The following is a 16,140-nucleotide window of genomic DNA, read 5'->3' as shown; positions in this document are numbered from 1 at the left end:
GCTTAATGGACTTTTTTGTATCCCTTTCAGGAAGACATGGCAAAGCAGCAGGAGTCGCTCAGCCACCTGTTTTTGTACAAGAGAGTGCATTGTGGGAAGACTCCTCTGTGCCTCACTGTACACTAACTTGAACATTTCTTCATCTTACGACATTTATGATAATACTTTCACTGTGCTTTGTTCTACACGCAGAGTGTTATATGTGTTACTGCACGGAACATGTGCAATTGTGTGCCCATTTGAAAATATTACACTGTTAGAAACGACACTGGTTGGAACTGGCTTTTTACAGCAAACTTATTCCTAAAATAGACAGTTGAGTGAGTTTATTAGTAATAAGAGTTAAAGAAAGAGCGGTAAAAAAGGCCCATATCTTAATAAAACGAGAATGAAATGCACAGGACGATGCGCTACTAGAAAGAAAAGTGTAATGCCAACCACAAAAAGGTACACACACATAGTACAAAAAAATTACTGGATGGAAGTAATATGCAGTCCCTGAATAAATATAGGAACGTGAATAAAATAACCATACTTGCGGTAAACTACAGCTTATAGTACTGCGTCTCCCTGTTCTCTTCAATTCTATTTCTATGGTTTGTCATCGCACATGTTTATCCTTAGACTGAACTCCTAACTCCTTTACAGTCTGTATTCATTTGTAGTCAAAATAGTTTTCACCTCATGGCACACCAAGCTCTAGGACACAATATGCTAACCACTATCTGATATATATAAGAAGTTTAAATTGTAAGCTTGTGACTACTTAACTTCAAGTTGACTATGCAGCCCAGGTACCTGGATTAATTTTAGTGTGAAAATCATGCATAAGTCATGAAATGTGAAAGAAAATAGGAAGAACTTCTTAGGTTGCAGATGGCACTGGCTAGCTTGGAAATATTGTAAACATATCGGTACTAATTATCTATGAATAAAGCATCGGTGTATTTCAGCTGTGTGATAATTTCGACAAGTTTGAGAGCATAGGTAATTCCAGAAAATTACATTACTTTTCAGATATGCGTGAGTAAACATGTAAAGCCATATATGAATGCTATGTTGTTATTTTTCTGGCGAGACGGAACACTTTACAAATTCAGGTAGGTGAATGTACAATGAACTGAACTGATAATATTTCGACTTCTAAGCAAAAAAACTGAACTTATGATCATATCGCGCAACGTTTGATGCCATAGCTCAAACTAATGCAATAAAAAAACTGCAACGTGCCCATGTGAGCGGTCGCATATTTCGTAAAAGTAATGTTAGAGTTATTGTACTAATTTGGTCACTTCATGTGTAGACTGACGCCAAGTTTCTTGTACTTTCTATTTCATTGGATTGTGCTTATATTCATTGGATTTTGCATTCTGAAGTGCACCTGTTAGTGTGTGTTATGATAACCTTTTTTGCTCTAGTTTCATATTGCTATACTACGGTGAATAATGCATGGTGTTTGGGTCGTGCTGTGTATGTTCCTAGTGTTTTGTATAAGGTATAGTTTGCAACTTTGTAAATATGCATATGCTTACACTGACATAACAACTGATGCCATTATGGTTTCAATAAAATATTTCGAACACTGTATCTTTAATCATTTGAGGTATGCATTAGAAGTAGCTGAAATACTGCTGGGTAAATGTTATGGCTTGTGCTTTTATTACCAAGCGATTGGAGTAGATGTTTTACTCTTGAGAAAATTTGTTGGAGTTAAATAGGTGACGGACAAACAAGCAGTAAGTTTTCACTTTGTTCTTGCATACATTAGTGGTGCTTCATCAATTGTACCATAATTGAAGTTGCCTGTTGCATAAATAAAGTTTAACGTAATATGCAGGCGACGACACAATGCTACATTGATTTGGTTTTTCTAGTTTTGTGTATGTTTGCTACAATCCTCGGGGTTTCTGTGTTAGGTCTACAAAATTCTGAATGGCTAAAAAGCAAAGCTGTCGTCTTCTGTGCGCATGATATGCTTGCAATTAAAAACAATTTTTTATTGAGGAACAGCTGTTTTTAGTGGAAGACTGTAACTCAGCATTTGTTTTTGATTCGCGCTGCATCATTTGTGTAACAGGAGTGCCAAATACACATAGCCGTTCATGAGGGCGAAATGCTTGTAAATCAGCTTCCTTATTTAGCGGGAGACCTGTAAACTGCTAATTTGTGGTGGTTGTGCTTGACATTCAGGCATGCTTTAGACATTTTCTTTAATGCATTTGCGTAATATTTAACGACAAAGGTTGATTAGTAAGATTGTGGAAAGTCAACGAGCGCCAAATCAACTAAATGTTTAGTTTAAGTTAGAGATCGACTGTGTGCCGCGCTTAAATACGAGTTCCAAATAAGTGCTAATTTAGGATACAGATGGTGGTTCAGCTGCTCAGAAGGCAGGCGCTGCTGCCCCTGCGTTTGGCTCGTGACAGTGCGTGCGCAGTAAAGACAATTGGTGTAGGCGCGTTAGTGTCCTTGTATCGCCAGGGGAAAGGGGGGCGAACTCCACTCCGTACACTGACTTAATAGGGAGGGTGAGTGCTGCGACAAACCTTCACCCCTTCCTCCTCAATCTGAATAAGAATCCTGTGCATGCTCATGGGCATCTTCGCGTGTAACTTTTATTTTTGTTTTCTATATGCTATGGGAAACGGCGGTGGTGGTGAACGCGCCGGTGGCAGAGAAGAACGATGGAACTTGGCACGCTCGTGCTGGCCGCTCATAGTCACTCGCGGCAGAGTCTTGAAATGGTAAAGATAATTTCTCAGTGTTTCGTCCTCGTCTCTGAGGTTTTTGTGTAGCGGCAGTCTCAGACATGTACTTACAATAGATATACGGGCGGTCTCAAAAAGCTGAGAACATGCCGCATCCATGGGACACGTGCAAGTCAAGGTGGAAATACTGAAAATATCTCTAGAGCATACGCCCATGGAATGCACTTATGTTCGGCCATTTGAAGATATGTTTTGTCACGCTGGTATTTACGAATTCGATGCGAATGAAGCACTGTCGATGTAAGGAGAAGTGCTCAAGTGGGCCCACGTTTACCATTTGTCTAGCGGCACGACACGACGAGCTGAATAGTTCGCAGCCGAAGGTGTTCATCATGGCCGGCGTGACACCCTTCAGTTTAAGCAGTGGCCTTGTACAAGCGCTGACACAAGCCGCTGCTACGAGAACAAAAAATTGAAGTGTCGCCGACGTGTTAGTAGCCGCTTTGTACACACAAATGCCCGTGATAAACCAGGCAAGCTAGTGGTGGTGCTCTGGTGCAATGGATATCGTGTTTGCTTTGAGTGCATGTGGTCCGAAGTTCATCTTTGGTCATGCACACTTGTGTACAAGTGTCATGTTTGTTTGTGAATTCGTGAATGTCCATCTTCTAATATGTCACTGCGATAGACAATTGCAAGAAATGTTTTTGAAACAATTATTTTGTGCCTTAAATACTTTGTTTTCTTGGCCGCGTCTAAAAGGGTATTTTTAAGGCTCTCAAGAGAAGCAGAAGAACTTCCACTTCACTCCCATTAAGCCCCCAATTCAAGTTAAATAAACACCGACGTTAGCTTCTAAGTTAAATCGTTTAACCCCATTTACTTCGTAAGCAAACCATGTTAAGCCTTGAGCCACCACAAATCGGCCGTGTATCTGAAAACTAAGCTATTTTATCGGCAATTAACAGATAGCAAAGCTTCATTACTTCATTCTAGATCAAATAGGAGCAATATTTGTTCATAAATAGATTTAATAAAGCAGGCTGACCACTAGAAAGATTTGAAGTGGACGGCTCTTACTTCAGCATGCTGTTCAAACGAGGAAAACAAAACACCCCAGAGACCCTACAAAAACACCGCAAACAAAGGTGTTAGTAAAAACCTAATTTTAAAAGGCGTTTCATTTATTACCTTTGAGATATACGCTGAAACATGATAAAAAAACTCCCTAAAATGCTAAAACATGCTTACAGTGTACCACGAACTTTTATTTATGATCATAGACGTTATTCGTCGGGTCTGAGATGTGTAAACAGGCGCCAACATCAGTGAATTCTGTTCAAACGGTGCCTGTAGCTGACAAAACCAATAGGCATTGTGCTAGCGCTCGTACTTCAACGTACGCGCAAAAGAAACCTTCAACTGCTTCTGTGAGAGAACACTTGACTTCCACGTTACACCCTATCTGATATCTTGAGATTAAAGACGCTTTCATATTATTTGGCTGTTTTTCTTTTCGGGTGGCAGTTCTGGTGACATTATCTATTTGCTGTGGTCACTCTTGCATTTTAGAATTGATAAATAAATGCTATATGAGATATTGATTATTTATGAATGCGATGTTTTAGTAGAGAATTGATGAAACTGTAGCACCCTATGGTGAAAATACTGAACACTCTAAGCCGAAATTCGGCTAAGTTGGACTAACTGCAGTCGTTAAACCAATAGACGAACGGTTCGTCCAACAGGGACTAAATGTGTGACAATGCGTGTCTTGCGCAAACGCCCGGCAATGAAGGGACCAACGGGGAGGGCAACTGCGCCGCGATCGCCTCCTGTCGATGCTGCACTGCAATGCTCGGCGTGGTCGGCGATCATAAAAACAAGTTAAATAAGCTATACGCCACTGTGAAAGTGAAGCACTATGAAACAAATAGAAGATGTTATTAGAGGAAAGTAGTACAACACTCCGTCAGTGCACACAGCAAGTGCCCTCGCGTTTCCACCATGCCGGCACGGGCGAGCCGAAGCCAAGTGAAAGTCTCCGCAAACACGGGCAATGCCGAGAACTCGTTTTAATGTGCTGAATATGTTCGAACTATGGTGAACACTGACAATGCTAATAAAGGTAAGCTGTTCATCAGCAGTCGTGTACCCACACAGTGACCACAAGTTCAAAGCGATATATAGGAAAAGTAGGCTTCGTACGTCATCGGTATCAAGCGGGCTGCCGGTGTGAGTGCATTGCCGGCACAAGCGAAGGAAACGTCGCGTACAAGTTCACAAAAATAGTAGCTCAGGCAAGCTTATGTCTTTTTATCCATGCGACAATCGTTATCAAAAATCCAACGTGTAAGCGATCGCGGATACGACTAATCGTGCGGCCAGTGGTACACAGGTTGTGCCTTACCAGCACGATGAAAGAACCGTGCCTGCGAACGGTCTCGTCGCTGTAAGTATACAGATATCTACATCACTCCGTAAGACACAGCGAACATGAGGCACTTACCTATTGTTCATTTGTGACTATAAAATAGCGACGACGAAAATTTCACGCGAGCCGCATGTTGCGATCGCCGGCGGTCGTTTAGCCGTACTCGTCGTAAGCCTAGCGACGCCGTCGGCAAGCCGACACGGTATGGCATCGGCGGGGCGGGCGCCTGCGGCTGCTTCGCCGGCTTTCCCGCACAAGCGCCGCTGCTATGTTTGTGTTTGCGGACTCGTGCGCCAGCACTGCGAACGCTGGTTCGGCCGACATGATCGAATGCCAGCTGATAATTCGTATTCTCGGGCTGGAGGCATGTTGAAGATTAGATGGATCCATATTAAAAGATCGATGCGCATCGGTGCTACGAATAAGCCCATGTAAATTTTCGCGTTACGGTGTCAATATTTATTGTTTTCTTAAGCCGAGTGAAAGTCGCCCACTGGCACTAGATGGGAGGTCAAAATACTGTGCTATATATACCCGAGAGTCTGTTCTCTGTAGTACAGCGCGGGCAGTCAGTGTTTGCGGTGTTTTACTTTGAAGTAATAGTGCGTATGTATGTGTGTGTGTGGGTTTGTGTTGCATGAATAACATACTATGATCTTCAGTGCTGATTAAATTGGAATAAACATAAACTATACTGCACAAACGCAGTGTCGCCATTTTTTTTGCCATTGGTCCAGACGGTTCAACTGTTAGTCCCGCCGGAGCATTCTACTGGGGCCAACATTTAAACCAAGTGGAGTAAGTGCTTGGAGTAACAGTTGAGCCCTTGCAGTTACTCCCGCAGTTAGTCCAAAATTGGTTCAAAATCTGTGGCAGCGCATTTAGACCCCTAAAGGACCAATGGCATACCCCACTTTAGTCTTTTTCGGCTTAGAGTGAAGGGTCGAATTACTTCCCAGTAGTCTTAGCGTCAGCAACACAATTGTCCTGTTCAAAAAACATGTGTATGCGTATTGCGTAAAAGTTAGCAGCATGATCAATCATGCCACATTGGAGCTTGAGAAATATATTTAGATCAGGCATGTTCACCCAGAATTATAATCTTTTTTTCTAGCTAGAACACGAACCATTCACTTAGTTTCGACAGCTTCATTACAAAACAGTATTTGAAACTTATGGCTTACCAGGTAATTGTGACTCGCCTCATGTAGTCATGACATGTAACGTTTGCACATGGGCATCGTAGCCGAGTAACTTGATTTGGCGGAATAGGCAGCGGTCCCTCAGTGCACATCCCTGGAGAAGGAAACAAAGACTATTAAGTAACCCATGATACTAAATAGAGAATATTGGTACTGAAAAAAAACACCTGAAAGAAGCAATGTGTGCCAAGAGAACGGCGCCTCAATAATGGCACAACACGCACAACGCGCTGCATAAAATGATTAGATGGGTAGTGGCCCATTCTGCACACTGAGAAGAGAAAATATCAATGATGCAATTGAATATTAACATTGCGCGTGCTTCCTATCTCATAACTACACTTCCCATATTCGTGTTGTACTGCATGACGGGTACAAGCTGTTTACTTACAAAGCACGCGACTTTTATGCACTCTAACTTTTTCAGGTGCCCGGGACGCTGTGTTGGAGGGCTCCAAAAAATTTTACAACCTGGGTTCGTTTAGCATGTACTAACATTAAAGCACGAGGGCCTCTGGAAATAACACATTCATCGAAAATCAAAGTGTCTGGCCGACATTCGATCCCACGAACCACCAGTGAGCAATTCAGCGCCTTATCCACTATATTACACTTTCAGCTCGTATAACAAGATGAATATGAGTTATGAGCTACGTCGATGTAACCAACCGAGTGTTGATACGCTCTGAGTGGTTTAGCCGGGGCGTTGTGCAGGCAATCGTCTTGTGAGGTCTGCACTGCATAAACATCGTATTTTGGCGGCATTATTGGTTCACGTTCCGGCTTCTATCTGTCAAACAAGCGTGCGGGCACACGTCAGCTTGATCTGTGCTGTTTTGGTGAAGGCCAAAGCACTGTTCCTTCGCACATCGTTATTCACATAAATTCTAGCTCAGTCAAGACAACGTAGGACAGGCCAGCATATCCGTCACTGTTTTAAGTGATAAAAAAACTCTGTGTATTTTTCATAACGAAAGGGTTGATGCGGAATAAAATATCAAACCAGTAAAACAGCAGTAGCTGTCCTGAAGAATACGTAAAATGCCGCATTCTCACAGGTCTTTAGAAAAAAAGAACACACGCTGCTAGATGGCATGTTGTAGATCTCATATACTTGTCACCACATACGCTCGCCGGAATGTGTCCGAAGGGACGCCAGAAATTCGACAAAAACAAAATATTCAGTGGTGAAAGTGGAAACTATAGTGTGAAGCACAACTCGAAGAGTTGCTATCGCCACGGCGTTATCGCGTGTCAGATACCGCTGCCATATGGCAAGAAGCACATTCATCGCACTAGAGAAGCATAAACGGTCTAGTCGGAAAATGCAAGGGTTCTTTTATAAGAGACACTGTCATTTTAGTGTTCCGCTCATCGTGTCGAATGCGGCTGTCTACAAACCATTCACATTAAACCCAATAACATTCAATTGATTGATATGTGGGGTTTAACGTCCCAAAACCACTATATGATTATGAGAGACGCCGTAGTGGAGGGCTCCGGAAATTTAGACCACCTGGGGTTCTTTAACGTGCACCCAAATCTGAGCACACGGGCCTACGACATTTCCGCCTCCATCGGAAATGCAGCCGCCGCAGCCGGGATTCGAACCCGCGCCCTGCGGGTCAGCAGCCGAGTACCTTAGCCACTAGACCACCGCGGCGGAGCCAATAAAATGCAGAGCACTAACGGGATCTTTATTGTAGAGAGCAGGTATGACGGGGGTTGCCTTACCGGCTGTTTACCTACGTGATGGTTTACCAGTACTTGAAATAATTTATAAGAAACAGCAAGTGCGAGTTTCAGCCCACCATCTAGAAACCTCAGTGATGACTCATAAGTACTTCAAACAAATTGTAGTATACAAACAAATTCTAGAGAACAAATTCTAGAATATAAAAACAATAATATACAAAATTAAAACTAGCGGAAACAAAACTATATAAGCAGTAGAACGTTGAGATAAAGATTGAGCAACTTTTAACAGATTATACCCGGCATAACAAAAGATATATTAATAGTCATACAATAAATTGCGCAGCGAAAAGTACTTCTAGAACATTTCGTAAGTGGCGTTTTGTCGTTACAGAAAAAAACATTGTCGGGGAACTCACTAAAAGCAGAAAAAACATAAAACTTTCAATACCTTTGCCATATCGTGTTTTGACAGTTTGTACAGAAAAGCGGGATGTTTTTTAAATGCGAAGTATTTCTTAGCGAACTTCGGTGACTTCGAGCGTATCTATCTATCTATCTATCTATCTATCTATCTATCTATCTATCTATCTATCTATCTATCTATCTATCTATCTATCTATCTATCTATCTAGCCGCTTACGTTAGGGTGCCCTCCTCTTTAACTTGGTGTGAACACAAATTAACACGGGAGTCTAAGATGATTTGACGAATATGACGTGCTTGCCGAGACATTAATATGGTCACAACCCCGTCACGTACGTCGTCACACTATTCCCGCCAGATAGTGGCACATACCCTCGGGCGGGTATGTGCCACTATGATTGACACTTAATATCTACCCAGGAAGGACGAGATCCCGCATGGGCAATTTCGTCAAAACTACCCGGTTCTCGGCCAATCCTCCAGCGTGGGTGTGTGCCACAGCTTCCAAGTACTTCCTTCTTTCCTTCCTATCTAACGCGGGAGGTTAAGGAATACCCGACATTGGTAGTGTCGACCCATTGAACGCAAAGAATAAATGTCAGGGTCCCAGCTGGAATCGAACCCAAGCATTCTGCGGGGCAATGAGGCATTTTACCAGAGAGTTAAGCAAGGTCTTGGAACTACTTTTCAAATAGACGCTAATCTTCGTGAAACATGTATAGTGGTTGCAGTTCTGCCTAGCCAATTATATTAACACAACATATGTACTACTTTGATACAGCAGTAACGTCGACTTAACGTCAATTTTGGTTAGTTGTCATGCGCAGAAGTTGATTTACGTAGCAGTTTCCAGGGCCAGCATCCTTGTGAGCATCAGTGCTTCACATCTGCTTCTGTTGTTGCTAATACCCAATTTCTATTTAGCATCGTTGCGCAAGTACAAAGAACTGGTAATGTAAACATGTGAAACGTTTCAACATATGTCTGTGCGTGCAAAATTTGATATTTCTACAAATATTTAGTGTCATTTGATGAAATGTCACTCAATCAAAGATTTTAACGCGGTCGTCCTCCCTCCGCGTGCTTCACATAACGTGGTTTCTGGGTACGTGGGCTTTGCCGAATTTCTTAATATACAGGAGCAAAGCAGTTTTTTTAACACAGAGTTTCAGAACTGTCGTAATACCACAGTTTGAATGGATGGCGCTTTGACAGACGGCGGGCGAATACAGAAAAGATATTTGAGTTATGTATTTGTGTACAATTGTAAACAATGAGTTTCAAAATGTTTTTAAAATTATTATCAACCCGACACTGCCATCGCGAGAAACAAAGAGCAAATAATGTGATTCCGTAATACTGGACACTGTACGCAAGAGCGAGCAAAACGATCACTTTATATTGGTGGGTGCAATCGGGTTAGTATTTGAAAGTAAGCATGAGATTTGCGTGGTCTGCCATAAATGTAAGCCGTATCATCAATTTAAAACACGTGGCTATTGAGAATTACACTGAGATGTATTATAGAATGAACAAATTCAATGAAAGTGCACACAGAAAGCGTAATCACAGACAAAAAGAAATTAGGGTGTATTGGCTCTTTTCAATGGGTTTTTAAAGAAAAGTAGCTTTATTTTTTTGGAATTAATGACCAAGCAATGATTACGAACTATAACGTAGCCTCAAAACACTGTCTTGTAGTAGTGACAACGCTTTATGATAACAGACGTGTTTGACTGGGATGCGCTTTTTCCGGTCTGCATCGGCAATGTATGAATCACTGTAGTTGAGATACCTGAACGCCGACATCTCAGTTGGGGTGAGCTTGAGCCGCTCTATCTAGCTGTTCTTGTGAGCCTCAGCGAGCTCTTGCCAAGGATTGTGGACACCCATCTCAAGAAGTCGTGAAGTAGAAGACATGGGTAGTAGTCTTAAAGTGGCTTTGGTTGCCTCTCTTATCATATTATTGAGTTTTTCTAAGTTCGTGGTATTCAAACTAGGGTATAGCCTGCCGTACATGATGCGGCTGGTGACAAGAACTTGCATTATTTGTAGGGTGCCATGTTCTTTAAGGCCAATGCGTCGGTTCACGATCCTTTTGACGAAGGGTGCGAGCTGCGAGACATTTCTTAGGAGTCTTGGTACGGCGGAAGCCCCCAATCTATTGTTGTGTATGCGACATCCGAGCACCCGTAGCGTATCAACTTTCGGAATAATTGTCCCGTTGAGGGTGACGCATGGGACGTGACCTTCGTATATGGAAGGCCTGCCTCTCGTCCTTGCTTTGAGTACAAGCTGCTGAGACTTCTCGGGGGCACAATTAAGACCGCAGTGTCGGAGATACTTTCCTATGCTGTGTACAGCATCTTGTAAGCAGCTCATGTGTCTCCCGATGTTCGAAACCTTGGCAGAGTGTGTGATGTCATCAGCGTATATTACGTGCTGCACATCTGGTACTTTTTCAAGAACCTTAGGCAAATTGATTATTGCAACGTTCAACAAAAGCGGTGACATGACCGAATCCTGCGAAATGCCTTTTTTAGTATTCAGGTAGTTGGAAGATTCGCTGCGGATGTTCCAGATGCCCAAAGTTGCTGTACGGTCCGTCAGAAAGTTTCTGACATACGTGTAGGTCCTCACGCTGCAGGCGGTGCCTTCAAGGTTGGTGAGGATTGCGTCATGAGTTACGTTATTGAAGGCCCCTTTGACATCGACTTCGAGTATTGAGTACTTTGTTCGGTGACTGAGGTGATCAAGAAGCTCTTCTTTGAGTAGTTGAAGCACGTCGTGCACCGAGAGGTGGTGACTGAAGCCGAACATTGTATCTAGTAGGTGCCAAGTATCTTCTAGGTAGAGGGTAAAGTGGTCATGTACCGTATGTTCGAATATCTTTCCCACACACGACGTGACAGAAATTGGGCGCATGTTCTCAATGCTCTTAGGTTTGTTAGGCTTGGAGATCATGGTGATCTCCGAATGTTTCCAAACCAAAGGCAGCTCTCCTTTCTCCCAGCAGTCGTGGTATTATTGTAGAAGAGCTGTGGTGGCCTGGTGCGGTAAGTTGCGCAACTGTTTGTTGACATTCCGGTCTTTTCCGGTGCTGGTGTTGTTCGTTACCTTCGATAGGGCTTCGAAGAGTTCTGCCTGCGTGAAGGGCCGGTCGAGGTCAGGGTTTGGTGTTCCCGCATATTTTTTGGTGTTAAAGACGCGACAGCGGGCGCGTCTACGCAAACATTATTTAGTAATTCTTGTAGATGATGTTCTTTCGATCCGGCGTAGTTGTGAATAAGCTTGGGAAGAGATTGCTTCTTTGCTGCTTTGGAGGGTTTCGTATACTTAGGAGAGTGGAGCAGGTGCCACGTTTTCTTGGTGCTAAGAAAGCTCTTTAGCTTGTCGCAAAAGGCGCACCAGTGCTGCCTGGTCAAATGCTTGGTATAACCTTGACTTTGCTTGGTGAGGAAAGCGATACGTTTCTGTAGCTGCCTGTTAAGTTTTTCGCCGCTTCCACCTCTTGAGAAGTGTTCTCCTAGCCTTCAAGAAGTGGAGAATGTGGGCGTCGAATGCGGGTGTGTTGGTGTTGAGCTTCATGTTTTAGTCTGTCGTTCGGCTGTATTTAGCGTGTTCTTGAACCACTATTCAATGTCGGTTATAGTGGTTTCATCAGCGAGATCATCTCTGTAGAAATTCTACGCAGTTAAGCATGCTATTCCTGCCTTAGTCTATCTACGAGTCTGTGCTACACACTCGTAGACGGGCCAAGTTGGAATATATGGTGATTACTGCATAAGGTTTTTGGTAGCGCACTCCACTCTGGTCGGGTGACATAGCTTTATAATAGCTATGGCTACTGACCACATTTGCACGTTCACACAAAATTAGCTGGTGACTGATTAATGGCGGAAAGGAACATGAAGAAGTGAGGAAAAGCAAGGAAGTTTGCACACCGTATGTCAATCGTAAGTTACATGGACTGAAAAGTGTTGCTAGGAGGTACCACATCGTTGTGCTGTTTTCGGCACCAAATTGCATTGATGGCATCTGCGCTGCAATCAAGCGAAATTTGGAGGACAGCAAGGTTTCTTCCGGTGCGTGGGATGTCAAGCTCTAGGCCATATTTGTTGCCTGTAAAATGCCGTCACGTCTAAGATGCTACTGTCATGCGGAAAGAGAAGTACAGGGAAGACGGCGTGCTATTCTTGTGCGCCTAAAAGGCATGAAGGAGCCAGCAAGTCTGATAGATTGTCCCACATTAGACCACACTGCAGCGGATGTCGTAGTAACCCCTGCTAAGATGAATACACTATCATTTCTCATCGTACGAACTACCTTTTCAAAGAAATTGTCGAAACCTATACCTAATACATTTGTAAAAAATAAAAAAAGTTCATTCGCCAGCCTCCAGTATTATTGTCACAGAGGCTTGCTTCTAATTTTCGTTTGGTAATAACGTTTTTTATTGAGCACGTGGCTTTGGTGTACAATCAGAAAATTCCCTCACATGTTTTAGTTCACTCTTTATGTTTATCGGTGCGCACGTGACTCTTCTTGTATACAGCTACATTTTATTTCTGATAACCCGCTTAGTTGTGAGTCAGCGCTTCTCCTGTTAGTTTCTTCTTCTTGGTTTTAATGTTGTGGCCATTTTCCAGAGAACACATTGGTGGTGGTCGCTCAGAACATTGAAAGGCCTCCCTTATAGGTAAGGGCAGAACATTGATGTATCTCATAGACCTAATTATAGTGACAAACACTTTTTCTGTCATCCAATATTTTGACTCTGCTTTCTTGGGGGACCACTAGCGTAAGAAATGGCGCTTTCTTGAACTGCCTTTCATAAAACAGTTGCGACCACTGTTATAGCAAGTTGACACTTCAGAAATGTAGTGAAAACAAAGGACGGCCTCGTATTTGCATGATACGCTGCAAATGTCGTCGTAAGACGATAGTCTTGCGTTTGAAAAGAGGGAATAAAATGTTTATTTGATCTGCGCAAGAAATTCGGTGAATGGTATTCTGGAGACACTCTGTTGGATTGCCCTAGCGTGCAGCGGAGGCGAATGAGTACATCAAGTCTAGTCACACGTGAGACATGAGCGCTATCTTGCCGTTTTATTGTTGAACAAAGCGCGCAGCGTGCACGCCCGTCTCGGAGGCGATAATGTTTAGAACGCAAGGCGACGGGTAGGTGCCACCACCATGTCGTCTTAGCAAAGCGTTTGCAACACTTGCCTCTTCGTGCAAGCGTTGCTTCGTCAGCGCAGCGTAATAAGCGCTATGGTCCTTATAATTGCTTATGTATGCCTTTGCTAGTAAAACGATGCACATACAGAATATTGATGTGTTCTTATGGTGCCTCAGATAAGCGCAATAATCGCTTTTTAATTGACAATTGCACAAGTAGGAACGCTAAATTTTGAACATTATTGGCGGGTGCTGCGGAAGGGGTCGGCGTTTGGGGTATCGTTTGGTGCCGTTGTGGGTATCATTAGAAGAGACAAACAGAAAAAGGTACAGACAGACCAAATGTTTTGCGTCAAAGGTCATTAAGAAAGCCTATTGACGTTAAAACGCCAGAATAGCCAGAAAACCACGACCAGTGTGCGCCGAAGATGATCCCATTTTTTGTTCCCCATCCTGACTCTGCTGCCGTATCTACTTCGAAAATTTATTCTCCAAAAGACATCGTGAGGAAATCCGAATGCATTTCTTTCGCCGAGAGAGGGCACCGTTGCGGTCAAACATTCACCTAGAGTGTACTAAGTAGCTATAATTCACCTTCTTCGACATTTGCCATCACTTTAAGAGGGCTAGGCCAGCGAACGGTCGAGAGTGAGGCGAAAGTGGACGGGAAAGTGGGGCGCAGGGAGAGAGAGGCGAATGGCGAGAAAAATAGCGGCGAAGCACTGTGCTCGCGTAAACTTTCTCGCACCACATGCTCCGGTTGTTTGGGGCGAGAATAAGTGGGTGTGCCCGCTGCTGTTGAAATGAGAGCTGGAGGGAGAGTGGATAGATAACAACTGCCAGCGCGCAGCGCAGCCACGGATGCTACCTACCGCTGGATGCCTGACATAATCCGACTCAGAAGGCATTCGCTTTTACAACGCCAGAGCAGCCGAAAACCACCACCACTTCCGTCGAAGATGGTCACATTTGTTTCTCCCCATTCTGCAGCCGCTGCCGTCACTGCTTTGAAATTTATTTTGATTCCGCCTGCGTTATGAGAACCAAAGGTTGTACCTAATTCTAGTTATTCACGCAAAGTGCTGAAAATAAAGAGCTCACACCTAATAGAACGTTGCTTCGGGTGTATATGCCAGCTGAAACGACAGGATTGAACGCACCAGCAGCGGCGGTGGTGGATTAAACCACCTGTAAAGGAAAATAAGACACGTTTGGGCATGCCGACTCGATGCAGCTGCACCGTCAACTTCCAGTGCTCTCGGTGTTCGTAATCGAAACCAAAATCTTAAAGAGCACGTCCTCTTTGAGGTCACCAAGCTTCGTCGTGCTGCACGGGTAGTTTGCGATTAAAGCCAACGCAAGCCACCTCCGACGCCTTCGTCACCATGCTGATGTGTTGGCCAGCTGGTTGAATCACGTGGTTTGGATACGTAGTCAAGTATTGGCAATGCCAAAATAGGTTATTCATTTGGTTGACAAAATAAAAAACAGGCACAATCGCTGCTTTCAAATAGTAAAGCTGTAGCGTAGAAACGCCCCAAAACTGCTATAAATTGATTTATATACAATTTATAGCAGTTTATACAATTTCTACAAACACGCCCTTAAGTTTATCACTAGTTCACATTGCATCCAAGAAATGGAACTTCCTAGAATCACCGAAGTTTAAGGATGACATTTACGTTCCATACCGGTGAAGGTGACTCTTGCGTGAGGCTGTGACGAGCTGCCAAGAGGCAAGGACACAGAATGAGTTTGTGAGCAGGCACAGCTCGGAAATTCACAAAATGCCATAAGCGCAATCTATGGGATAAAGCATTGATTACATAGGCAATCCACCATTTATCAGGGGGGGGGGCATTTGTGAAAACAAGTACTCTCCTTTTGTACGTAAAAGCGCTTGACGTGCGCAATACGCAGACCGGATAAAATGAAATTAAGGTTGTGAGTAGCCCGGCTACAAGGTCTTACAAGGTAGCGTTAATGTGCATCCTTCAAAACAGACCCACTTCTATTAAGGGTACGAAAAAAATGACTGCACATTTTATTAATTTTTTAAGGAAAAACTTTGTGTAGTAATATCTAGACTATTTAGACACGAAAGCTTAGCTAGTTTGTGCTGGTGACAACACCGAACCCTTTAGGGCCCTTCCTTGCACTGGAAATTCGTACGTTAAATTGGCAAGCTTGTAAAATCAGGTTTTATTATATTGAACAATTGTTATTTACATGTTTGTTGTTCAGCCGGGCACAACAACCACGACAAAGTTAGAAGGGATGTCTCGGCTGCTAAAATTTTCAATGCCACAACACAGCGACAAACTGGTAGATCAGCCACAATGGTAAGCATGGCTGCATAAACTCATATCCGACACTCAAGTAAAATGGTTTGATATTAAGCCCTTCTTAGCAAAGTAGTACAAGATAAGCACAAGGACCAAGTCTCACTTCAATGCATGTCCCCCCAAACCGTCTTATGAATTTCGCAGCGAGA

At 43.3% G+C, this 16,140-nt stretch overlaps 1 long non-coding RNA gene across 1 annotated transcript in view; it reads right to left on the bottom strand.

Annotated features, from left to right (window-relative positions):
• The window catches only part of LOC119169427 (uncharacterized), a 43,567-nt gene that overhangs the window by 11,682 nt on the left and 15,745 nt on the right, over positions 1-16,140 (bottom strand). Inside the window, exon 3 of the long non-coding RNA XR_005109602.2 lies at positions 6,327-6,438. This is a non-coding gene — a long non-coding RNA (uncharacterized LOC119169427). The remainder of the gene's footprint in view (positions 1-6,326; positions 6,439-16,140) is intronic.

Source organism: Rhipicephalus microplus, chromosome 2 (genome assembly GCF_043290135.1).
Source record: "Rhipicephalus microplus isolate Deutch F79 chromosome 2, USDA_Rmic, whole genome shotgun sequence".
In the NCBI taxonomy this organism is placed as follows: Eukaryota; Metazoa; Arthropoda; class Arachnida; order Ixodida; family Ixodidae; genus Rhipicephalus; species Rhipicephalus microplus.
This window is presented reverse-complemented; position numbering and strand designations above follow the sequence as displayed.